General features: G+C 42.9%; 1 protein-coding gene across 2 annotated transcripts in view; it reads right to left on the bottom strand.

Moving 5' to 3' along the window:
- TRAPPC11 (trafficking protein particle complex subunit 11) overlaps positions 1-27,037 on the bottom strand; it is a 626,226-nt gene that overhangs the window by 597,101 nt on the left and 2,088 nt on the right. The window contains exon 1 of one of the 2 annotated variants that reach the window (XM_085641891.1): positions 4,436-4,700. The exons of the other annotated variant lie outside the window; for it this stretch is intronic. The gene's annotated coding sequence lies outside the window, so the exon portion shown is untranslated. Of the gene's footprint in view, positions 1-4,435; positions 4,701-27,037 lie in introns of those variants that run through there. 2 annotated transcript variants of the gene reach the window in all.

The raw sequence follows: 27,037 nt of genomic DNA, 5'->3' as shown, positions 1-27,037 counted from the left end.
GTTCTCTCGAATTGGGCGATTATCTTTCTGGGTAACGCCAATTGTGCCCTTTCTTGATCAAGTTGGACCCGAAACTGGGTGACTTGGCCTCTTCTGAGGCAGGAGCGGTGGCACAAGGGGGCCTCTTCGGAGATCGTTTTGTAAAAAAATTAGGGAAGTTCGTGGCCACCTTCACTAGTTTGGATAAGGCCCAGTCCAACCTTAAACGGGTTTTTCAGTCCCGTTTTTCCAACGGGGCCGGTCGTGGCAGGGGCCGCGCGACCGGCCGTGGCGAACAGCACAATCCCGGCAGGGGACAAGGCTTTGGGAGGGGGCAGTACAACTCCACCACCAACTACACCAAATTCTACCCAACCAGAGGCCAGCGGGTTCCGGAGCCGCGGTGGCTACAAAAATATCACAGGCGGACCTGCCCCTACCGGTAAGTCTCATTTCGGCTTCTCAAGTTCATATTGAGGGGCGGCTGGCGGCCTTCCAGGAGGCTTGGACAGCCATTACAAACAATGCTTGGGTCCTACAAACAATTTGAGGTTTTCATATCGAATTCTACGATTCACCCCGCCAAGCAAGACTTACATATCCGATCAGTTTTTCCGCAGCCGATGCACTGCTGGTCGAGGAGGAAATTTCGGAGCTCCTCCGCAAAAGGGTGATTTGTCGGGCGGAGCTACACCCCAACGGATTCCTAAGCAATATCTTTCTTGTGGACAAGACCGACAGGGGACGGCGTCCGGTAATTAACCTAAAAGAGTTCAACGGATGGTTGATGTACCGTCACTTCAAGATGGAGGGGATCCATCTCCTTCGAGATGGTCTCCTGCCGGGCAATTGGATGGCGCATTTGGATCTCAAGGACGTGTATCTAGTGGTCCCGATCCACCCTCTGCATCGCCGTTTTTTGCAGTTCCAGGGGAGACTGCAGGTTTACGAGTTTACCGTCCTCCCGTACGGACTCTCCTCAGCACCTTGGCGCTTTACAAAGGTGCTCCATCCCGCAGTGGAGTCCCTGCGGAGCCAGGGACTTTGGATGATAGTCTATTTGGACAACACCCTTCTCATGGCGTAATGTCCTCAGAAATTGACTCTTCAGTTGCACCAGACGGTCTTTCTCTTGCAAGACTTGTGGTTCATCATCAACGAGGACAAGTCGGTTCTTTGCCCAGTTCAGAATATTGTCTTCCTAGGCCTTGTGGTGGACTCGGTCCACTCGTCATTGAGCCTTCCGTCTCGGAAGATGACCAAGATCCGGCACCTGCTGCGGCAGACCATATCCAAGTCCCATGTCTCTCTCCGTCAGATTGCCCGGGTGGTGGGACTCCTCCTCGTCCATCCAGGCAATCTTTCCAGGACCCCTGCACTACAGGGCGCTGCAACGCCTGAAAGCGCACCACCTTCGAAGGGTCTTGTCGTACGACCAGATGGTCCCCCGAGGTCAGGGAGGAGATGTCCTGGTGGCTCTCCCACATGGATGCCTGGAATGGCAGGGCCATTTTCGGGGCCGCCCCGACGTTGTAATAGAGTCTGACGCCAACAGGTCGGGTGGGGCACCCGCTGCGGAGATTTCTCCACTGGAGGCACCTGGTTGTTAGACTAGCAAGCATTACACATCAATTGCTTGGAGCTTTTGGCAGGGTCGTTCGCGGTCCAGTGCTGGATCAGAGACAGAGTTTGCTCCCGCATCTTGATAAAGATGGACAATGTCTCCACGGTGCGATACATCAACCACCTGGGGGACCCCAATTCTCAGGCTCTAGCGAATCTAGCGAAGGATATTTGGAGTTATTGTCTGGAACATCACATTTCCGTTACAGCGGAGTACCTCCCGGGCCAGGCCAATCAGGTGTCGGACTGGCATTCCCGTCACCTGCGGGATTCCAGCCAGTGGAAGCTGGATTTTCACGTTTTCCAATGGATGTCGGTCTGTGGGGCCCCTTCTCGAAAGATCGGTTTGCGTCCCCCATTCCCCATGATTGTGAGGATGGCGGCTCAGGTCCGCCGTCAGAAAGCAGAGGTGATGGTGGTGACACCGCTTTGGAGGTACCAAGTGTGGTTTCCAGTTCTTCTGGAACTTTCTTGGGATTCTCCAATCCTACTCCCCCTATTTCCTCATCTCCTTCAGGATCCAGTCGGGGAACAGCATCGCCTGATCGTCCAGGGTTCTCTCCAACTAATGGCATGGCAGCTTGCAGGCGACGCTGGTCGCTCCCAGGCCTTTCGGGACCGGTTGAGGTCCTTTTATCAAAGGCCTGGGCCAGCAGTACCTCAAAACGCTATCGGTCTGCCTGGACGAAATGGCTTCGTTGGTGTCTTCGACGGGACTTGGATCCTGTGGTCGCAGGTGTCGTTCCCGTGCTAAATTTCTTGGCAAAGTGGGCGACGGACAGTCTTGCATATCGAACCATTAATGCAGTGTGTTCAGCTATTTCAGCGGCTCATTGCCCGATCGATGGTGCCCCCGTGGGCGAACATCCTCTGGTTTGTCAGCTCTTGCGGGGTATTCAGTTATCATTACCTCCTGAACCACGTTACTGAGTCTTATGGGACGTCAATTTGGTTCTGAATCTTTTTCTGTCCTGGCAGCCTAATAAATATCTTTCCTTGAAGGAACTTTCTGCTAAGCTGGCCATGCTGCTATGTTTAGTTTCTTGTCGCAGGGTTTTGGATGTGCGTGCATTGGATATTTCGGCGCAAGCTTTTTCCCCGGATGGGGTGACGTTTACAGTTGGTCGCCGGACAAAATCGGCTTCAAGAACAATTTGGTATCCAGCTTTTTTGGATGTACCCAAGCTGTGTGTTGTGCATTGCCTTAAGGCTTATGAGGATTTAACTGCTGAATTACGCCCTCCGGGCGAGAGACAACTCCTTATTGCACTAAGGAAACCGCACAAAGCAGTCTCTTCCCCCACCATTGTTAGGTAGGTGCTTTGGGTCATGCAGGAAGCGGGTATTGACACAAAGCAGTTTGGTGTCCATTCCGCCAGGGGTGCAATGGCTTCTAAAGCCTTTTCCCTGTGAGCTCGCTTGGTGATTTGATGCAAGCTGCGGATTGGTCTTCGGATTCAACTTTTAAACGGTTTTATTTCAAACCGGTTGTGGATATCGCACATTTGGTGGTAAGTCAGCTTTGAACTAGCATAATCAGAGCCTCCGGTCCGGACATAGAATCAAAATTTGCCTAGCTTAGTAAAGGTACGTTTCAATTCTATTAAGGACACGGAGGCGAGGATTATCCCTCCCACGGCACATTTTGGTGCAAACCCTCCCGTATGGCAGTAAGTAAGCCTTCTTGGATATGTTTACATGGTGTGCGTAACGATGTTTGATGTATTTCTCTGGATTACTGTTATGTTGCGGTTTTCACACTTTCTGGTGAATCTTACATGATGTATTTTGTTCTAGGTAATGATGGTTCCAAACAAGACCAGTGACTCTGAGGCGTTCGCGCGAAGAAAGCAGAGGGACAAAGGCAGAGGAGGGTCTTTCTAGGATTCTGTGAACACTGTAAAAGGACTAATGTTGGAAGTGACCTATGGACTGATGGGATTAGTAGTTTGGTCGCAGACTTATTTGGTTTTATCTCCAACAGATTGTTTTTCCCTTTTGGTTGGAATAAAAAATGTTTGGTGATATGTTTTAAAAAGGCTGCTGAAAATGTTTTATAGAATATAGCGAAGAAGGAATAAAGCATAATCCTCACCTCCGTGCCCTTAATAGAATTGAAACTTACCGTTATTAAGCTAAGCAAATTTCGATTCATAGATGCAAGGTCTAAATGAATCATCTATTGCTCTTGCATAAGCTGATTTGTAGCATCTGGAGAGTGACAGACAAGAAGTTAAAACCATCTTCTCTTCCAAGACAGGCTCATGAATGTCATGGACTTTTTGGACTGCTTTTTTGATGATGCCTCCGGATAGGGCAAGATCAGAATATAGAATCACCAGGACATATGAGTGGCGATAGAGGAGAAGGTTTTTATGTTTGCTTTTTGGCATGTTTTTAACTTGTTCATCTAGGATTTATTGTACGTGAACTGTGTGTAAAATGTCTAAACAATTGTCCTGAAGGTGGTTGTTGGAAAATGGGTTATTGGTAGGGGCAAATGTAGGTCTGCCACTGGCAATAAGGCCACTAACACAGGCTAGGACTCAGCATAGGTTTTAGAAAATTATTCCTATGCTCAACCCTTGGTAACGTGGCTGCGAGCAGACAGGCTTAACTTCAAAGACAGGTATGTAAAGCATTTAAAAACACAATTTCAGTAAATAATTATGTCACAATACATAATAAAGATCCAACACCAATTTATAAAAATAGGAAATATTGTTATCTTTAGAAAAACACCAAAACGACAAAAATCCAATGTAGGGAACCGGAGATATGAATTTTTAAAGTTTTAATAAAATATAGCACTTAGAAGATTATAGCACCATACCTGCTCACGATAGACTGGTGCAAAGTCAAAGTTTCAGGCCAGGCGTGATGGAGCCCTGAGCAGCTACAGCTCCCGGCAGGTCCCGGTCAGAATTTCTACCTTCACACTTGGAAACTTTTCTGGAGATTTTTATCGCGAGGCCCCATTGAAGCTCCCAGCCAGTCCGGTTCCAGTGAGGGTTCACCGGCTTGCCTTGTGATGAGGTCCCGGTAATTTGGGACTTTGTATTTGTTTTCTCAATATGTATTGATTGTCTCCTCTATCTAGGAAACATGACTCCATTAGTAGAAGTTCTTCTTGGAATATGATGTAATCACTGCAACTGCATCTCAATCTGAAATTTCATGGAATGTGACTGACTGAATATTAAAGCTGTGTGTAGTGCATGGAGAATAGAACTGAAAGCTAAAGGCTTTCTAAATAGTCTGGAAGCTAGGTGTTGCTCATGCACATATAGTATGATGTCAAGAAATTATATTAATGTTGGACTAAATTTGTTAGTAAAATACAGATTAAAGCGATTGATATTGAGGTACACAAAAAGATCTTGTGATGCATCTATGTACCAAATCACAATATTGTCAATATATCAGCCCCAGTGAAAAAGGCTGATAGAGTTGTTGGGGCACACTTTCTACAAATGATGTTCTTCAAAGTAGCCCAAATATAGGTTTGCATAGGATGGTGAAAATGTAGTTCCCGTTGCTATGCCCATATTTGGCCCAATCATTTTTAATCATGTGCAAACACACTGTTTTCTAGTATCAGATTAATCCTTTCTAGAATCATATTAGTGTGTTCAAATGTAGCTTTTACATTTATTTTTGTTAGGCACGAAGAGATTAAGGGCCAGATGTATGACCCACCAATTTGTTGTACATCTCAATTTGTGAGTCGCAGTGTGTCAGACATGGTTTGTGATTCCTAATGGGGTCGCACATTGCATGCCTCATGAAAATTAATGAGGCAGTCACAATTTGCGATCCCATTAGGAAAGGCTAGCACTCCCAAGGATGGTGGCCGGCTGGGGTCAGTAGACCACCATTTCTGTGACTGCTTTTAAAATAAAGCATTTTTTTTTTAAAATGCATCCCATTTTCCTTAAAGGAAAACGGGATGCATTTAAAAAAAAGAAATATGAAACTTCCCGTTTGCGAATGGTTTACCACCTACTTGAAGTAGGTGGTAAATTGCGAGTGTTTTGCGCCTGTAATTGTGGTTGCAAAACATTCATACATACAAATGCGAGTCGCTATTAGGAAGGTATACCCCTTCCCAATAGCGAGTTGCAAACCTCATTTTGCGAATCGGTAAAATTTACTGAGTCGCAAAATGAGGTTTGTACATGACAATGCTCTAAATTGCGGTCGCAAACGAGCCGATTGTCCGTTTCGGATGCAATTTAGGGTTGTACATCTGGCCCTAAGTGATTTACCCAGAATCACAGGATGCTGAGCATGGTTGCAAAGACTCGAACCTGGTTCCCCAGATTTGAGGTTGACCGCCGTAGCCGTTAGGCCACATCCTCTCCCCAATTCCTGTCTAAAGTCTCATAAGCAAGTGATTAAGTGGTCTATTGAGCTAGGACCTGTTCATGATCACCTCTTCATTAATAATTCAAGATCACCTCTTCATTAATAATTCAAGGGCAGTAAGTTCTTTGAGACTCAGGTTGTCTAAGTGTTGGGCGGGAGGTTTTTTGCCACAATGATGTTAAAGAATATATTTATTATTGGTTAGTAGAAGAGATCAATGTTATTGTGGAGAAGTGTAGCTCACTGGTTAGAGGAGGCATACCCTGAAGCAGAGATCAGACCCGGGACCTGGGTTCGATTCCCGACGCGGCAGGGTCCAGAGCCCAATCGTCCACGGACTCGATAATTCTCGCTTCGGTGCCCACTCTAAGCACTAGTTCACACTATGCAGCTCTGGGCAACAAGCCTGCTTAATCTCCACAACGGCCCCCCGCGGCGGGATGCCTGGCTCTCACCTTGGGGATGCCCAGTACGGGTTATCTTACAGGGAAAAACCAGGACGGGTTCCCAATGCAAGCGCCAAGATGCCCGTAGGGTGATAGCTGCGCTCTATAAGTACATCAATCAATCAATCATCAATCATTACTGAATGGTAATGGTGGCCTAAATATTGATTTAGGTTAAGACGACTTTCAACATTAAGATCAGATCTTATGTCTACATCCTGTAGTAATTCCCTTAGGGATGACTCATTGGTTTCCCTCTCACTGATGGATACGTAGGTGTGTATGTCAAGTATATCGTGAATAGTCATGTTACATGGTAGTGAGATAGGTGGAATAGCAGGATGGTTTGTTGGATTTTCATGAAAGTAACCGTGTAGCTTGATTTTACAAACACATTTATAAAAGTCTATGTATACTTGAGCAAAGTCACATTCATTAGATGAACAGAAACATAGGCCCTGGTTAAAGTGATGTTATCCTTTATATACAGCTGATCAGAGTCAAGAATTTCTTTAAGGATTTGTCATTTTGGGCATATGCTTCACATGCCTCAAAAAATCATTCCTGCAGGTCTAGTGACATGAATAATGCTCATGACCTGGTTTCAAATGATGTGATCCTGGGCAAATATTTTAATACATTGAGCAGCCATTTTCTTCATTATCACATGAGAGCACCGTCAAATATGTGAGTTCAGCATGTCTGCTGTACAAAAAACTCTTCCATTTGATTTAATAGATTAAACTTTTGCGCCATATCTATTACAAATGCTGCCACATATAGGATGCACACAACCTCCAACTTGCCTCTTAGTTCATTAACAGCATTTTCATCAGGGCGGGGGCAAGTATGTTTCTAAAATCATGTTTAAAACCTATAACTTTTAATAAACACATAACTAAAGCATGAAGTGGTAGCACACTATAATTTGCAATCAGCAGATTTTACATTGAAATGGCCTCAAACTTTCCCACTGACATGCATTTTTACTGATAAAACTATATAGCATACAAAGAATGTTTGGAAATCGAGTTTCTGTAAATATTTGTCATTTGCACATCACCAAGCAAAGTGCTCTGATTTGTTTTTCTCAATTACAAATCAATATGCTTGTGTGTAGTAAGAGAAAGAAAAATAAACTCAATTTTCCAAGCAGCAATTAGTAAAATAGCAAATTGGCATTTGACCTCTTTCCTTGAACAGACAGAAAATGTGTCAAGATAAAAACAAGATTTAAAGGCATCTTTATTGTACATTCACTTTCTGAATGAACAGAACACCTGTTCCTTCCAAGAATATGTTCACTCAACAGACCAGTAGGTGCTAAAAATAGCTTGACCTGATCAAATCTGCCTAGCCATTGCTGCCTGGATTTTTCAAGGATACTTCAGGTAGAGCTACAGCTCAGATGTCTTCTTCTAGTTTTGCTATGTCTAGTAGGATTTTTTTGTTGCTTCCTTTCCGCAGGTCTAATTTGACTGTCCACCTCTCACTATTGTCCCCCTAACACTGCTGGTATTGCAACACGCCATCAGAGACATGGGACAATGACATTGTTGCCTTAACTCGGAACAATTACTGGAAAATACTAATGCTACGCCAATGTCTTTGACAGAACCAAAAGCATTGGCTTTTAAATTTGTGGCCCGGCTGACCATATTCTTACTAACAGATTGCATTATTGTAGCTAATAGGTAATTTTGTAAAACTACTTCAATTAAATTAACAGAATTTTCTGTATTATCGTTCAACACTGTCCAACGAATTACTACGGATTACATCAGTTTATACAAGCATTGTTTTCAATTCAATCATGTTGTACTAATTAGGCCACATTACTTGGAGATGTGCGATTTACACTTAACTGCTACTATTGTAGAGCTCCTAGTAATTATTGACAGCTACACTAAATACCAAGTCATAGAGATGATTAACTCAAATGCCTTTGAACCAAAGCATGATAAAGTTTTTGCGTTTGGAGTACCTACAACAACCCCTTCTAAGGGGCTTACTTCAAAGAATGTACTGCAGCGCTGGCCACAAGCTAACAAGGAGGTGGAATGCTTCTCGCAGACATTAGATAAGACCATCCGAATTGGAGTTGAGCAGGGAAAAAACATAGAAACATCTATACACCAGTTCCTAAGAGCACACCTGGCTCACGCTGCAATGTATAACACAGTATTCCACAGCTTTCCAGATGTTCTAGCGGACACTAGAGGTTGTTCTGCCTCACAACCCTAGATGGACTCCTCAGCAATTGAATACCCACATGATACTCCAGAGGAGGACCTGTAACACCACATATGCCGGCTGATGAGGTGAGCAAGGAGTTAGCCGAAAACAGCAGAGTGGGTCATCCTAAAAGATGGTTTCCCAGCAAGGAAGTTCAGGACTCTTTTTGAATGCAGCCCATGGAGAGAAGTGCAGGTGCAAGGTACCATGGGGACAGTGGAGAGACAGGACACCCAGGTGACCCGAAATGTGTCACTTTTCGAAAGATTCCCTCAGCCAGAGAACACAAACATTGAAATGGTGATGACCCTACAAATAAAACATTGAGATGGGAGGAGCACCCCCAGATAGTACCCCAACACAGTCCCAGACATATAAACCTGGAACTACACACGCAACAAAGGAAGACATCACGCCCCAATCACCTGTGCAGATCGTGACTAGTTCCATCGACATAGGCCAGGCCTGCCTGTTACATCTGCAAGAGAGTAGTAATTGCTCATATGACCTCTGATAGACTCCCTAACCATAGGTGAAGCTGCAATGCTTTGGCCCAACTGGACCACTGGAAGTTCAGCAAGCAGATGTGTTACAAGGACAGTTTGTTGGCAAGAGATTTAATGTGCTGACAGGCACTTATGAATGCCGCTCACATGCAAGCACACATTTAGGCTCTCGGAGGAGCCGGGTGCAGCCAGATGAGTGAAGAAAGAATAGGTGATGCATGGGTCACTTGTCTTGGCTCCCAGGCCAGTGAGTCATGTGTGTCTGTTGGCATTACACTGCCAAGTAAGCCCTGCTCCTGGAGGCCTATTCGCCATTCTATCGCCTCCAAAGGCTTTTTATAGAAATGATGCCCAGTTAATTTCAGTTAATCTATGCTCTCAATAAGGATACTGGTCAGAAACCCACAGATTGTGACAGGCTGGTTGGTGTTAGAGGCAGGGAGGATTGAGACATAGTTAGTAGATCTGATGTTTTCGTTTAAAAATGGCTTAGCTAACACGGGAATAATTATAGTAAAACCAGCAAAGTAATCATATCCAACACAGTTACTGCTGTGTGAATTGTCTGAGCCTTTGGGTTCCAGTGACAGACCGATCTCTTTACAGAGAGCAGCAAAAGGAGCTACAAATTATACAGCGATTCCTCAGCCAAGTATACAGGTCAACTGTGGTAGTGACATACAAGGACCTTGCCTCTGGACTGGCCCAGTCCAAACAAGCTCATGGGGCCATCAGCCTGTAAGGATGCATATTAAACAGCCTTTATCTGCGAATCTAGTCATCAAATATCACTCCTAGCATATCATTGTTTCGTCCTGGTACATCTGAAACCAACAACACTAACTCTTTCCTTTGCGGCTCCTGGAACGTGGCAGGTCTGCAGAGGCAAACAAATATCGACTCAGCGATGGAATTAAAGAAAACTTACATTTTTTGTTAACAGGAAACTTGGGACGTAGGGGCTGAGTTTATTGATGGCTTTTTGAGAACACATACTCCTGCTAAAAAAATTGAAATTCTGGACTCTCAACTGGCATTTTAGCAACCTAGACATCTGCTTCTTTATACCCCGCAGAAACACCAATCATGACTGATCAATCATTCTTACAAATAACACTCATTGAGCACAGACAATGTCCACTATGGCCAGGGAAGGTTGCAATGGTAAACATCTACATTACTGCAGCTGGACAACTTTAAAAAAATTAGCATTACCCAAAATCAAAAACTAATAGGAAAAGCAGAAGATGTGGTACATGGATGCTATACTCCTAGTACCAGGAAACTTTAATTTGAACTTACTAACCAGAAGCCCCTGTAACAAATACATTGAAGTACAAGATTCATCCGAGCAAATACTTAACCTACCCATCCCTATAATTTGTTTGATACCTACGTTGTACCTTAAACCATTCCCTCATCTCTGTGTCAATCTGATCTCGCCTCTCCTCAGTTTTCCCCGAATTGTTACGCCCCCCCATACACCCCTCCCCTACCTAGCCAGCCCTCCCACCCCGCCCTCCCAGTTTTAGGAGACAACAGACCAGTCAGGTCTGTAGTGGATGAACAGTGAACCTTCCCGATAGTGGTGCGTGTGATTATGTATGCTTTGAACCCATATTATTCGTCCCTTGAGAGCTACCCATCCCAATTATTGCCTTTTGTGGGGAACCCATCAAGGCAAAGGAAATATCCAAGCAGCCATATAGAGTTATTTATTTATACTCTCCCCCCGGCATCGAGAAATTCCTTCGCCTTTATTTCTGAAATAAAGAATTTCGTTTGATCCTTCCAAACTACTTCTAGTCGGGCAGGATTTAAAAGAAAAGCCTGCGCTCCCTTATCTTGGAAGGGCTTGATCATCTGGTGTAAGCGCCACCGACGTTCCACAGTAAAATGGCAATAGTCTGGTCTAGTAAAATACAAAACCCCATCTACCCTATGTTGTGCTTCTGGTCTCGCCCTTTCAAACACATTTTGCCTCAATAAATAGATACCAAAATAGAGCAGAAATTCCCTAGGTTTGGCATCAGGGCGGGATGGTTGTTGGATAGCAAATGGAACTCGGTGTGCCCTTTGTATCTTCTGCTGCAAGTTCCAACCTTCCAATTCAGGGAAGGAATTTTGCAGTAGTTGCGCCATATATACACGTGCGTCAAGCCCCTCCTTTCCCTCCGGAATACCCTGGAATCTCAAGTTGTTCCTTCGCCGATAGTTCTCACTCTCTTCCAGCTTCCACTGGATATCCACAATTCGTGCCTCATGGACTTCTACTTGCCCCTTTGCCCCGGCTACCTCTGACTCCAGCAGATCCGTTCTAGACTCAATCTCAGTCATCCGGTCACTTATGTCTTTGCAGGTTCTTGCAACTTTCCTGATTGCACCTTGCAGTTTACGGGAGGCATTCTGACATCTTTTACTTTGCTGCCGAGATTCTTCTCGGTGCGCTGCCACGCACTGTAGGATCGATTCCAGAGTTTGGGGGGTCTGGGATGAGTACTTTGTCAGGGGGTTTGTTGGTGCCCCCCGTCAGCTGGTCTCCATAAGAGTAATCCCATCTCAGGTCCCCCTGCTTTTCCCTCTCAGGCCCCCCCCCCCCCCCCAAGTTAGGATACGTCGTCCGGACGGTTACTGCAGAGTCTGAGGTTGCCAAGCTCTTGCCTTGTGTATCACTCTCTTCACTGGACTCAGAATTGCCCCCAGAATCTGAGCCAAAACCTGACCATGTTGTATCCGAGAGCGAGAAAAAAATCATTTGCCTCTGAATCAATATCTCTTTCCCTATGAGCCAGGGGGTTCTAAAACCCCCCTTGTGTTCTGGATTCCCCCAGGCTCCTGACTGAGTAGGATCCGGTCCGATCCCCCAAATAAGGCATTCTGTGTCTTACTCCCATGTGTTCCTGTGTATTTATCACTTCCGATTCAGTTTCATGTCTATTACCTAAGATGGCTACATTACCAGGGGGGACAGTTGGCTGAGCTTTTTCAATAGCTCCATTCATACAAATGGCCGGCTGCAGTGATTCACTATTCTGATTGTCATTTACCTCCAAGGGAGGTTTACCAGTCGAACGTTCTTCAAACTCTGCTCCGGCCCCACTTTGCTCCTTACCCATCAGCACCTCTCCCTCTTGCGATCGCCTTAGGGCCCATACTCTCCAAGATCGAAGCGGGCGGTGCTCCCGCCGGAGCCCGAAGCAACGCCTGCTCGAAACGCTTACAGCCTGCAATCAGCAGCTCCGCGTTCCTGACAAGCGCCGAAACCCAGCACTGTAAGTTGCACAAATTTTGTTTAATCTCCGCACTGCTATCACTTCCCTTGAAAATAGCGGCTGGGGGGCTCCACATTTTTTGCGGATTTATGTACGTCTCCTCATATGTTCCCTCATCATAGCCTCACTCGGCCGCCATCTTGTCTCTATAGGAGGGTTGAACGATAGCGGCAAGGGAAATAGATCAGCAGAAGTGTTACGTTCTTGGGGTGCAGATATTATCTGTCAACAAGAGACCCACATCCCATGACAAAAGAGAGGACTTAATATTATCCCTGGATACACGCAGGCAATCAGTTCATTAAAGACTACTACTACGAGAGGTGTAGCTATACATACTTCAAAACGGATGCCATTAGTTGTGCAAACTTTAGCGGATAAATGGGGAAGATGGGCAATAGCTTTACTACCCAGTAGGATAACACTTTGCACGATCTATGGCCCAAATCTTGATGACCCGGATTTATGGGCAAAATTAGAGCTGGAGCTAGCTTCTTGGCCGTCTCCACTTATAATCTGTGGAGATTTCAATATCCACCTAGGAACACAGGATACACCCGGGGGAAGTATCAGGGGAGAAAGCCACAAGTATATAAGGCCCTTAAGGCTTTAGTTGCAAGCCATGGCCTAGTGGACGTGTGGGCTCACAAAAAAATGGGGGACGCTGGGTATACCTACTTTTCTTGCCCTCACCGGAAATATGTTAGGCTCGACTATTTTTGTATTTCTGCTTCTCTTATAGAGGGAGCCACCATATGGAAATTACCAAAGATTTTATCAGATCATAACCCTTTACTGCTGGAAATTGAGGTTCAGGAATAGGAGAACTCTCCCTCTAAATGGTCTTTTGATAGAAAACTTTTAGTTACTGAGGGCTTTATAGATCATATTAGGGGGTGGACTAGACAATTTTATGAGGCAAATAGGTATAGTGCATCGAGGGAAACTGTTTGGGACGCATATAAAGCTTGTCTCAGGGGGGAGATTGTTAGCTATGCCGGGCATCTCAGGAAAGAACAGAGAGGTTACACAACAGCTTATGGTTGAGCTCTCTAAATATGAGGAGCAACATATGGGGGCTATTGCAAGAAACCAGATGGAATTACAGAGCCAATTAGAATTAAAGGTAATTAGCACTAAAGCAAAACTAAACGGAATATATAATAAAAAAATTGCCAAAATATACCAGACTAGGGCCGGGGATAATTATGAATATGGGGAGATGACAGGGAGACATCTTGCACTCAGACTTAAACAGAGGGCGGTGGCAAATAATATCTCGGAGCTAAAGAGGAAGGATGGGAAAATGGTGACAGAACCTCAGGACTTTGTTCAAGTTTTCGCTGAATTCTACGGTGACCTGTATAGTTCTGAGGCTAACTCACAAAAACTAGTAGGTGCGGGAACTAATATCTTCCCCCCTATACTACAGGAACTAGAAGAAGAAATCTCGTTAAATGAGGTCTCCGAGGCACTCCAGGCTATGGCACAAGGTAAGGCTGCTGGCCCAGATGGGATCCCGATGGAAATATACAAAGCCTTGCAGCCGGAGCTCCCACCCCTTTTGTTAGACCTGTTTTTGGCAGTACAGCATAGGGGAAGCCCGCCCCAGTCTTGGAAGGAAACCAATAGTCATTTTTTTGAAAAAGGGAAAACCTTCTGAAGACCCCGCTTCGTACAGGCCCATTTCCCTTATAAATGCAGACGAGAAACTTTATTCTAAAATGTTAGCGTTAAGACTGGCAAAAATAATATCCTCCCTGGTCAGCCCGTGACATCACGGATATATTCCAGGACGAGGAACGACCGACCACGTCCGACGTGTAATTTCATTTGAAATGTTTGGATACCTTACATCTTTCCATTATAGGACGTGGAAATGTTATAAAAATGACGATGTTTCCCAAAATCTTTTACTTATTTAGATGTATACCGGTGGAACCATCAAATGGGTTCTTTGTAAAAATCGAAGGAATGTTTTCACAATTTATTTGGGGTTATAAAAAGGTCAGAAGGTCGTTGAAGCTGGATGACTCTTCCATAAAACCGTGGGGGTTTGGCAATCCCCCACATGCTATATTATTACTGGGCAGTAACCTTGCAGCAAATGATTGGCCTCTTTAGACCTAAAAATTGGATAGAAACTACCCCGGGAGATCAAGACAGGGAGATCCCTCCTCTATTTACGAGTTGGTTTTGGGGGATGCAGCATCAGGAATTTTATTGAGGCAGCTGGAGGGGAGTTATTATAAGAAAACGCGATTTAAAGTATTAAGAACAGCCTGGAATGTTTGGAACAAGGTAAGAAAGCTTGTTAGAGTTTCAAAAGGTCCAGAGATACTTATTTTTATGGCGATCGTCTATGTTCCCTCCCTTATTTAACGATAGGCTGGGTAGAAATTTAGAGCAGGCTGGAATAAACACTTTAGGAGATATGTTTTATCAAACAGAGGCAATGTCATTCAGAGAACTCCAGCTACAACACAGCATAGATTCTAAGTCATCATTTAAATATTTACAAATTAGGGAGATAATTAAACCATTCATGGCTCAGCTTACCAGTCTGGTTAAAATCCCCATGTTAGATTGGTTGGTGTTCAGACAGCCTCGGATTAAAGATCTGTATACAATTCTCCTGAATGCTAATCAAGATGACATAGCTAGATCAGAAAGCCTATGGGCAGGAAGTTGGGGAATCAGAATGTCGATATGTGCAGATCTCTATATCTCTCTAAAAAAATATTTCTGGCTGCAAGTCTCAAAGCACAGCATTTTAAAACTGTGTTTAGGCTATATTATGCGCCAGCGAAACTGTTTATTTGGGGGAAAAGGGAAACTAACTGTTGCCCGAGATGCGGTTTAGGCCCGGCTGATATAGTTCACATGTTTTGTGGATGTAGTAAATTGTGCGACTTGAAACAAAGAATAGAAAACTTTATGAACCAAACTATAGGACGATTAGTTCCATTAACTTCTACATTGATTATATTTGGCTTTGACGATAGTCTACAGATGGATTTGTCTCAAATATACTTATTTTTTATGGTAACAGCCATTTTTCGTAGAATAATCACAATTGAATGGAAAGATGTAGATCCACCGACTTTTCAGGAGTGGTATGCCAGGTTTTATCATGTCTTTAATTTAGAGAAGGCACTGTATAAATGTAAAGGAAGGAGCGCACAAAAAAAAGAGGCCGCCAATTGTGGGACCCGCTGTGGGAAGTAGAGGAGAATTAAGTTTATAGTTTAAATAAGGTATTTTCTGTATCTCTCCTCCCTCCCACTTAGTTGGCCCTGCTCTAACCTCCTCTTGGATACATTCTCCCTTTTCTGTATGCTTAATATAATACCCTATCTATTTTTCATGACCTTACTCATTATTTTTGTTCTACCCATCCTTTATGTGCAGGATATATTGGTATGCAGTAAGCTAAGTTAGGAATAATTATTCACGACTGTATGTATTGATGAAGTAACTGATGAATCTGATTTTGTGTCAATACTTGAAATAATTGTATTTATTGGTTTTTCCTGAATTCCAAAATAAAAAAAAATAAAAAAATAAGTACAAGATTCATTTCAGGGCATTCCGGACTGCACATTTTTAAAACAAAAAAGCACTAATCAGAGCGAAAACACTGTAACTTATTTATACATCTCAGGAGTATGCAGTCTTGTCAGCAGATTTCCTGCAGATAAACTGGGCAACTTTACTAGAATCACTAACTACAATGCAAAATGCCAAACCTTTGGATTACAGATTTGCAAGCCTGACTCTATTTAAAAACATAAAGGACTTCAAAACACTGGAAGCCTTGAATAGTCGTCATTTCATCCACAGTGTAGAACTGGCCCTCAACAAATTGCATAATGATGAGGAATCAAACTTGGATTAATCTGTAGGGCTGTAGAAGGTAAAGAGGCAAAAATAGGATACAAGCCTGGAGAACATAGCAAAAGTGAAAAAAATGCATCTGTGAAACACTTGGTTCAAAGTATGGAATGATCATCTTCTGTTAATAGTGCACCAACACAGACATGTAGCTAACTTCCCATAGAGACCATTCCTCGATATAAAGCAAAGAAACAATTTCCGATTGAACACAAAATCATTAAATCACCTAACATATCTGGGAAAGACAAGCAACAAAGAATTGACAAGAAGTTTACCACGGCACTGAGGAAATATTAAAGGAAGCTAAACAAACTAAGGCATCATATAAAACTAAGTAACCCAAAGTTTGAGCCCTCGAAGATTATAAGGCGCAGAGAAAACTATACATGAAAGAAGTATAGGAGGCGAAGAAAACACAAAACGAATGGCTGACACTAATGTCCATTTGCAAATCTACAGTTTCTCGAACATTTTGGGCATGTGTAAACGCAATTGAAAACAAGCACACAGGAAACTTAGGGAACAGCATACCATAAACCGTATGGGAAGAGCATATCTCCAGTATATTATAAATCAAGGGAAACACCGGCGGCATTATGAATGAAACAATAACCTATGCACTTTGGTGCACTAGCCAAGTAGTAGCCCCCAGCCCAAACGGCCAACCTGCCAAAGTATTCAAACTAGATGTTGATTACTGAGTTCAATAGCTCAATCCTTTACACAATATTTCCTATTCCACTGGTTTAATTCCACCTTTTTGCAGTATTAGAATGGTAGGGACCCTCACTCTTGTCAGGGTAATGGAGTAACACAGCTAGGATAACCCCTGCTCACCCCCTTGGTAGCCTAGCACGATCAGTCAGGCTTTATCTGAGGCAATGTGTAAAGCAATTGTACCCAAACACACAAAACACAGTGAAAACACTACAAAAGGAGTCCACACCAGTTTAGAAAAATAGCCAATATTTATCTGAATAAAACAAGACCAAAATGATAAAAATCTAACGTACGCCAAAATATCACTTTTTAAAAGGTTAAGCAAGTTTAGTCCATAGAAATAAATGGATTTATTTGTTTAAACACAAAGTTAGATGTATGAACAAATCAAAGGCACAGGAGAGGTGAGGCGTAGGAAAAATCAGTGATGTGTTGGTTCCTTGCTGCACAGGGGAGGTGATGCGTCGGTTCCTTACTGCTAGGCAGGGGAGGTGATGCATTGGTTCCTTACTGATAGGGTAGGTGATGCTTTGGTTTCCGGACACACGGCCTCGGTTCCTTACTGCGGTGTCGATGAAGATTCAGAGTCCAAGGACGATGCGTTGGAAATCCTGACGTGCTGCGTAGAACCGATTTTACAGCCGCAAGGCCGGCATTGCGTCGATTCTTCAGCCGCGAGCAGGTGCGGAGTCAGAACAGGTGCCACGGATGTTGGTGACATGGTACTCGGGACTCACGCTGCATCGATTTTTCTGACGAGCTGCCAGGGGCCTGCGGTGAAAGCCGTGGTCGATGCTTCCAGCAGGTGCAGCCAGCGGCAATGCATCAATCTTTTGCAGCGATGAGTTGAGAAAACAGGAGCTGGAGTCGATGTATGGATTTTCTCTTTAGGATCACCAGGTTACACTTCAAAGGGCCAAGAAACGGGAGATGGCACCACTTGGCTAGTCAGGACTCTCAGCAGAAGAGCCCAGGCACTGGTAGGTGAAGTCTTTGGTGGCCTTGAGACTTCTTAACAGGAGGCAAGCACGCACATGCTCATGGAGAACCTTGGACGCAGGATGTTTAAAGCAAAGCTCAGTCCTTTCACCCCAGAACAGAAGCAGCATGCAGCAGGCCAGCACAAAAAAGCAACAGGCAGAGAGAGTGGCAGTCCCTCCTATAGCATCCAGCTCTTCTTCCTGGTAGAATGTCCTCAGTCCAGAAGTGTTCTAATTTTGGGGTGTTAGAGGTACAATACTTTTACCCCTTTCTGCCACTTAAGTAGCCAAACTTCGAAGGAAAGTCTTTGTAGTGCACAAGACCCTGCCTTTCTCTGCTCTGGCTCCAGACACACTACAGGGGGGTGTAAACAGCTTTGTGTGAGGACAGGCAGACCCCTATTCAGGTGTCAGTGACAACTCCCCCCACCACTCTAGCTCAGGAAGACCCATCAGCCTGGGGGTAGCCCATCAGGATATGCAAGACACACCTCAGCTCCCTTTGTGTGACTGTCTTAAGTAAATGCACAAGAGTCCAATTATCAGCCAACCCAGCCATGTATTCTACAGACAGTCAGAGGCACAGAAAGGTTAAGCAAGAAAATGCCCACTTTCTAAAAGTAGCATTTTCAAGCACCCAATTTAAAAACCAACTTCACCAAAAGATGTATTTTTTTAAATTGTGAATTTAGAGCCCCTAAGCTCCAACCCTTCCTATTGGGACATTAAAACTTAAAGTATAGTTTAAGGCAATCCTCATGTTACCCTATAATAGAGATAGACCTTGTAATAGTGAAACACAAAATTAGCAACATTTCACAATTGGGACATGTAAAACACACCAGTACATGTCCTACATTTTAAATACACTGCACCCTGCCCACGCGGCTACCTTAGACCTACCTTAGGACTGACCTACATGTAGTAAAAGGGAAGGTTTGGGCCTGGCAAGTGCACACACTTGCCAGGTTGAAATGGAAGTTTAAAACTGCACTCACAGACACTGCAGTGGCAGGTCTAAGACATGTTTGCAGGGCTATTCATGTGGGTGGCACAATCAGTGCTGCAGGCTAACTAGTAGCATTTGATTTACAGGACCTGGGCACACCTGGTGCTTCCTAATAATAATCACAGCCCTCCGATATATCTCCATACAAAAATTGTTGTCCCAATATTTTCGTTTTTGAATCATTAGAGTAGTATTTTTGCTTGTGTAGACATTGCTGATCAGGGCCGAATTTTTCTGGACGACATTTTTAAAAATGGCGGATGTATTGCAGTGATAATGCAGTATTTCAGGAACCATGAGACCTATATACTTCATTTTGGTGTTGAAACATAAGTTTTGGTGGTCTTAGAGTCAGAAAATAAATCCTCAGAGCAAGCCCTCTTCCATTTTTCAGAATGGCAGCTACAATAGAGGTAGAGACATATATGGAAAGGAAACAAATAATAATGGTTTTGAATCCTTTTATGTATACACCAAACAATGTTTATGACCTGAATATGAAAAGAAAATAATGTTTATCACTCATGTTTTAGACACATTTTCATAGTTCACCTTATTTTTTTTGTTTCGGCAAACGCTCGTGGTACATTTGCAGAATGTTGAACATTTGAGGAGAGCATATCAACAGGGACATCTTTTTGTAGCACAGGTTCTGCAAGTACATGTACGTTCTGTGGGTAGAGGCTTTAGAAATTCATAGGTTTTAGTACCCCATCAATATCTTCCTAACCAAATTCACACAGATCTTTCTCTACATATGCATGATCCAAAACATTTACACATCTTATGATCAAGTAGAACGCTCCTTTAATGCGTTCACGCACAGAATATGACGTTGGTGAAAAGTTAGAGGGACTGATCTCTTGAACACACTGCACCAATGATCGTCAAATCTGTAAATGCCAGAACTCGTTTTCCACACACGCACAAGGTATTTTTCTACGTCTTTAAAGTCACATTCTTCTTCTGTGTCAGCAAAGCCTTTTAGAAGCTTCACAGGTTCATCAGTTAAAGCTCCAAGTTTTGTTCCAATTTTGCTCATAGTATCATTACCCGTAAGAATGTGTGCCTTGATAAGAAGACTGGGTCAATTTTCTTGTACAAAATATCAAGCAGTATTAAGTGTCTTTCTTGCCTGTTCCATAACTCTGACAATCCTTGACTTATGAACATTGCAACAAATCTAAGTAGCACAATAATACCATCTGTGTCATTTGACAGTACAATGACTCGAATAGAACCATTTTGAACAGCCCACTCAGCATGTGGCACAACACAAAGGACAGCTTCCTCAAATTTGCTGTTAGGTTCTTGAACAATATGGCCCGTAACTTTTGAATAATTCACTGCAGTCACCAACTCTTCATTGTCAATCATTCCAATTACAATATTTGGAAATTAAGTGTTCAATGAAGCCTCAGCAATGTTTTGACGAGTTAACATCTCCAAGTTAGTCTAGTACGATATTGATGACCAGAGTTGCACAGGTACAGGTGTCAACTTTTTGATGCAGGCAAGGTCAATTGTTCCAATTGAAGACATTTGTCGGATTCTCTCACTTTCTTTGGCAGGTAGCTGTCAAAGACATTGCGCAGTTCTTGCAAGGTGCATGCTGACTTTGATATCTGTAGAATAGTTTGAAAGACCTCTCTCGAAGTTTTGCAAGGATGAAATCTTGACCCTTTGCAATTGTGACATATAGTCTACAACAACAGCACTTTTCAATGAGGACACCTTTTAGAATTGAAATTCTTCAGGTGATATTTTTTTTTAGAGCTCTTCTTTGTGCTTCACTGGTTTGGCTGCAGTATCTCCATCAAATAATTGCTTTGTTGGAAGAATATCATGCGACAGAAGGCCCTTGCTAAATTCACTCCTTTCTTTCGCTACACCCACCTCTGTATGTGCTTTTTTTTTTTTTAACCTGTTTTGTAGTGGCTGGTTGGACGAAACTCATACCAAGGCAAATGAAGTGTGGAAGTTTAGCTTTAGTAATTATGTAAACAGCTTTTTCTCTTTCAATACAAATCTCTCCTGCTTCAGTCCTGCATATAGTTTCTATGCATGGTCAAGGACATCTAGTAGATGTGTCTTTAAATCGTTATCCACATATTGTTTGGTCACAAAGTTGTGTAGTCACCAGTGGCAGCTCTTCCGCTATGGGGACAGAGCATTGACCCACTTAAAGCAGTGCAAAAGAAAAATAAAATAATAATGGAACGTTAGTATCATTTTATTTTTAGTGTTGCAGTTGCACTGCAACCACGTTAAGTTAGGGCGGGCGGGCCGGGCTCCAGTGACGTCGAGGGAAGAGGAGTGATGGCTGCGCCGAAATTGTGCATGACTGTTTTTTCCCGGCCGGCTGGAGCCGGCCAAACCGTCATCTGCACTTTTCATGTTCTCCACAGGCTGTATTGCAGCCTGGATGGAGAGCATGCCCAGTCTCCCAATCCATTCCAAGCACTGAACCACGGTGCTCAGACCAATCACAACGCTGCATTGTGATTGGTCAGGGGAGTCCAGGAGCCTGGGTGCTCCCTGATTCCTGCATCGGAGGAGAGGCGGCAACTGGTGACAATGACCACCAGTTAAGTTTTCTTTCTTTTTTTTTCTTAGCCCCCCCACACTTCCCCTGCCACCGTTCTGTACCAGACGCCACTGGTAGTCACACAGGCCCAGTCATTTCAAAGGGGTTTTCTTGCTGCTGCATGAAATGAAAAAGGCTGTCAACATGTTTATTAAAACGTTCTGCTCTCTTTCCCACAAGTTTGTGGTAAGGAACAATTTCACAAAGGTCCATTAATTCAGAATTTGTCATCTCTCTGAAAACATAGCAGACAGAAAGGACTTCTGCCTTTGTGCAACATATTCACTTTAACATGTCTGACCAACAATTCCCTTGGAGCTTTTCTGTGATCTCTTTATTGTCTGTTCCAGTTTCATATTCATTGCACCTTCACTTTGTCTTTCACCACAAAATGTCTTTGGATGAATTTTCTCTCGAGGTATGGTTTTTCTACCTCTAGTTTCTTCAAATACCAGGACCCATTTCTCAGGTAGTTTATGCAATCGAATTTGAGAAACATAGTAATCAGTGACTCCACAGACTCAACGTTCAGCTCCCAATCACCTTCCCGATCAGCAATTAACACGTTTTTTACTAGAGCTATACCGTGTAAAACAGTTCCCCAGTACTTGAAAAGATCAGATTTTTCTTCAAATTTTTTGACAAACTCCAAACTTGTATTTCAGATTTTGAACTAAGTGTATTGAACATTGCCTGGCTTTGCATTATGTTTTTGAATGAAGTGCGCAAAGTGTCTGGTTTACTTCAGAGAGAAGATATGCACAACCTAATTTGTCATTTTTGTTCCAGAGAGAATTCCAACGCAATGTTTCTATACCCACAGATATGATGAGCATACCTTCTAATGAATGAACATAATGAGTTCCGCCCAATACTGGCTGGACAGTTTTGCTTTAAAAGATTTCAGCCTCAATAAGTGCATTGTCTGTGCCACATCCACTGAAATAACTTCCTGCACACCTCAACGCGAGCTTTTGACATGTGGAAAAACACCCATAATGGATAAAAGATCATCAAATTCTACTGGATTGCTCATAAAAATGTCAGCTACAATACAGAAAACACCTTACTTGCAGAAAATTGGCAGGATACGCTGGTCTTCAAGCTGAGCATGCACATTTTTTCAAAATAGGTTTAGAGCTATGTATACTGTTGGGAAGTTTGTGACTGGAGATGGTATTACTGGTAAAAACCCAACCTTTTTCAGTGGAATGGTATTCTGGGAGATCAGAGCATAAATTCCAGCCCAGGGAGGCACTGGCATTTCGACAACCTTCAGTCCGCACCGCATAAGCTATATGAAAAATTCAGTTAAATTAGCTTTACAAACCACAGCATCAGGTAGAAGAAGATCCATATCCTCAGTCACTTTGAAACTTTCTGGTGGAATGGGATGTGTTGATGGCTTGTAGTGATTCTGCACACGTTGGCAAGGCAGTTGGGTTACAAGTTTGCAGCTTCATTTGATTAGGTCTACAACTGACTCAGCTTGTTTTCCAGCAGCTACTTCATTGGTACAGTCTTGAAAAAGCACCATGGCATTATCATGTGTGCTAGATGTTCCAGACAAAGAAGAGCAGTCTTCAAAATCAAAATTATCAAAAGCAGCAATTGTAAATCCTTTCCTGGGAAAGTGACTTGGATGTGGTGTGCTGTCAGATTCACAAGATTTAGTTCCTGCTCCGTTCTATGTCATTATAACTTGTTGGTACACCAATCCTATTAATTGAAGTGATTGGCTCTATACTTTTGTACTTGTCACAGATTGCGTAGGCAGTCATCCTATGTAGCTGAGTTTTCTTTTTGCCGAGATGCAATTCATAAAACATTAAATGGAAAAGACAGTACATTTGCACAGCATAAGCCTGTCGGTTAATGTGATTGTCTTCCACTTCTTCGCTTATAACTTCAAAGCCATCATCAATGTGGTCGGCTTCTGTTCCGAACTCAAGAACTTTAGTTTGTAACAGTTTTGCTTTTCTGATATTAAACAATGAGGTATAAAATGTTAAGACAACATCAGGCATTCTTGTTCACTCCCACGATTTGCGGAGCTCTAGGGCATCACAAAATTTGTCATTAAGTCCAAAATTCGAAATCTTTCAGAACGTTTCTTAAAATGGTTCCTGCTGATTTTACTGCATCCTGTGATCTTATTTTGGCAGCAAGGACTTCAGAAGTCAAATAAGCTGAGAACACCATAATTGGCTAATTTTTTTTTTGGACCTGCACCTGCGCGCCATGAGAGGTACTCTACCTGTTTTAATTACATTTTGGAAGTCCACGCGGCACCCCTTTACACTGACCTGCTCCCTGCTGACGAGAGGCAACTACCTCGAAACACGTGTCCAGGGATGGCTAATGCGACACATACTTTTCTACATACACCGTGGCATAGGCGTACTCGCCGTCGCCACTACATTGACCACAGTTCCTTGGGGCAACTTGCTGGTGTGACGAGCAGACTGCGACCAACTTCTGATTCATTTATTACGGCTCCCTTGAGCCAACGGGCTGACGAGCCTTGGACCTGCACCTGCGCGCCATGAGAGGTACTCTACCTGTTTTAATTACATTTTGGAAGTCCACGCGGCACCCCTTTACACTGACCTGCTACCTGCTGACGAGATGCAACTACCTCGAAACACGTGTCCAGGGATGGCTAATGCGACACATACTTTTCTACATACACCGTGGCATAGGCGTACTCGCCGTCGCCACTACATTGACCACAGTTCCTTGGGGCAACTTGCTGGTGTGACGAGCAGAGTGCGTCCAACTTCTGATTCATTTATTACGGCTCCCTTGAGCCAACGGGCTGACGAGCCTTGGACCTGCACCTGCGCGCCATGAGAGGTACTCTACCTGTTTTAATTACATTTTGGAAGTCCACGCGGCACCCCTTTACACTGACCTGCTCCCTGCTGACGAGAGGCAACTACCTCGAAATACGTGTCCAGGGATGGCTAATGCGACACATACTTTTCTACATACACCGTGGCATAGGCGTACTCGCCGTCGCCACTACATTGATCACAGTTCCTTGGGGCAACTTGCTGGTGTGACGAGCAGAGTGCGACCAACTTCTGATTCATTAATATTTTTTGTTAGACTGACAAAAAGGAATTCTGTCATTGTACATTCTCACCAGAAAAATCTTAATTTCATTATTATAGATCAATACAGTTTCCTCAAAGTTGACCATTATTTCTCTGATCTCATGGTGTGTGAACCCACAGCCAGCACTCAAGAGTGGCTTTAAAACTTCAAAGAGTGCAAACGTAACTGAAGGCTGGCGGTTACGTTGCTGCTAGGAGCTCACTGTATATTCATATTTTCGAATGTATGCATGCATGCAGTTCGGGTGGACATACAAATCCACTGCAAATACATTCACCTCGCTGTTTAGATCAGCTACTCGGCTGAAAACTTCATCTTAGAAGAAAACTACCTGCAGATAAAAACATGTTCGCCCTTTGAGACTCACATGATCTGTACTTTGCTCTTTCGTCAATCCCTTTGGTCCTTGTTTTGGCTAAAACACAGATAACACATTGAAGATCCTCTTCTTTCTGATCAGTTTGTAGGTGGATGAGGGGGTAGCCATTGACCTTTTAAGTGGATGGGAACTGGGTTTGGTGTTGCTGCTTTCTTAGAAGACTCTAATTCTTGTTGCGATTCACTGGTTTCTGCTATTTGTTTAGCTATATTTTTCCAGGCTTATTTTCTATTGTATAAGACTTGCAGCACTTGCTGTTACAATGATAAAATCTTTGATCCTCTTCACCTCTCAGTTTCAATCTTTTGTGAATTTCGTCTTGCCATATTTCTGCACCATCTTGTAATCTTGTTTGTCCAGCCATAGTTGATGTTAGCTTTCTTTTGGATTAGTTTGGCATAAGACACATTTTTCTATGTTGAAGGAGTCCTCAGATTTAGTAGTAGATTTAGTAGTTAGCAACACTCTTTAAGAAGATAAAGATTCTCTGCTACCACCTGCTTCACTCATTTTTACGAATTTGAATCAACGGAAAACCTATAACAAAAACAATATTAAAATAAATTACCAATATGATGGCTAAAACACATCATTATAGAGCCACCAATTTGGAAAGTGTTGAAATGATTGCTCTGAGGAGCTATTTTCTGTCTATATAAGACTACTTGACCCCCAAAACCTATGTTTTGAAACCAAAGTGAAGTATATTTGTCTCATGGTTTCTGAAATATTACATCATCACTGCAACATAGTCCCCATTTTAAAAAGGTTATCCAGAAAAATTTGGCCCAGATTATCGATATCTACCCAAGCTAAATTACTTTACTAATGATACAAAAACACAAATCAAAAATGAAAATCTCTGGACAACAATTTTTTTCTGAGGTATATCAAGGGGTCAGGACTATAAATAAAATATGCCAATCATGAATAAACCAATAACCAATACATTTTACACAGGGAGCACTTGCACTTTAGCAGTGGTACAGTGACGAGAGTCCTAAACCCAGCAAAAACAAAATGCAGCACATAGTCAAAAACAGGAGGCCAGAAGCAAAAAGACAGGGAAAATAACGCCAAAAGATGCCATGTCTAACAGGCAGGGTTTAATCTTCCATTCCATTTCACAAAAAGGGCCCACACACAGACCCAGTCAATTAAAGAATGATTTTCTGCTGAATGCAACAGCAAAACAATATGCCACTTTCCTTTTAAATGATCTTAGAACTTGGGCAGAGGAACAAGAACTGATCAGCTGGAATCAGAGAAGGTCTAGAGACAATAATATTACTTAAGATAATATCATGATTCTATTAATGTTATTTAGTAAATATTTACCTTCAACTACAGTAGGTATCTATGCCTGTTTTATTGATTTCAAGGTCGCATTTGATAAACTAGACCTGGAACTATTTTAGCTCAAACTAAAGGATGGGGAATTGACAATTAGTTATTAAAAGCCAACCAGGTACTATATACTAACACTTGGATCAGAGTGAAACTTGTAAGTCACTCACCAAAGGTTCCCAACAACTAGAAGCCTTAAGCAGGGCTGTGTTTTATCCCCATTACTTGTTAGTCTTTAGGTTTCCGATATTGCTGACAATTTGCACAATAAAAAAGCCTGTCTTCCAAACATCAGAGGAAGACAAATGCAGCAATTGATATATGAGGCTGATACCATGATCTTTGATCAAACCAGCATAGGGCTACAGCACATACTGAAAATTTTTGAAGCACACTGCAGAAAAAAATATTTAACAATGAACTAATTAAAATCAAATGTCCTATATTTCAGTACCTGGAATATTAAACAAGAGTTGATTGGATATAAACAACAAAATAATTAAGTGGTGGTATCTTATAAATATCTTTCCCTCTGGTTTAATAATAATGGATCCATCTCAAAACAAAAA

Source organism: Triturus cristatus, chromosome 2_2, assembly GCF_964204655.1.
Source record: "Triturus cristatus chromosome 2_2, aTriCri1.1, whole genome shotgun sequence".
Taxonomy (NCBI): Eukaryota; Metazoa; Chordata; class Amphibia; order Caudata; family Salamandridae; genus Triturus; species Triturus cristatus.
The sequence above is the reverse complement of the archived record's forward strand: the minus strand, read 5'-3'. Positions and strand labels throughout refer to the sequence as shown.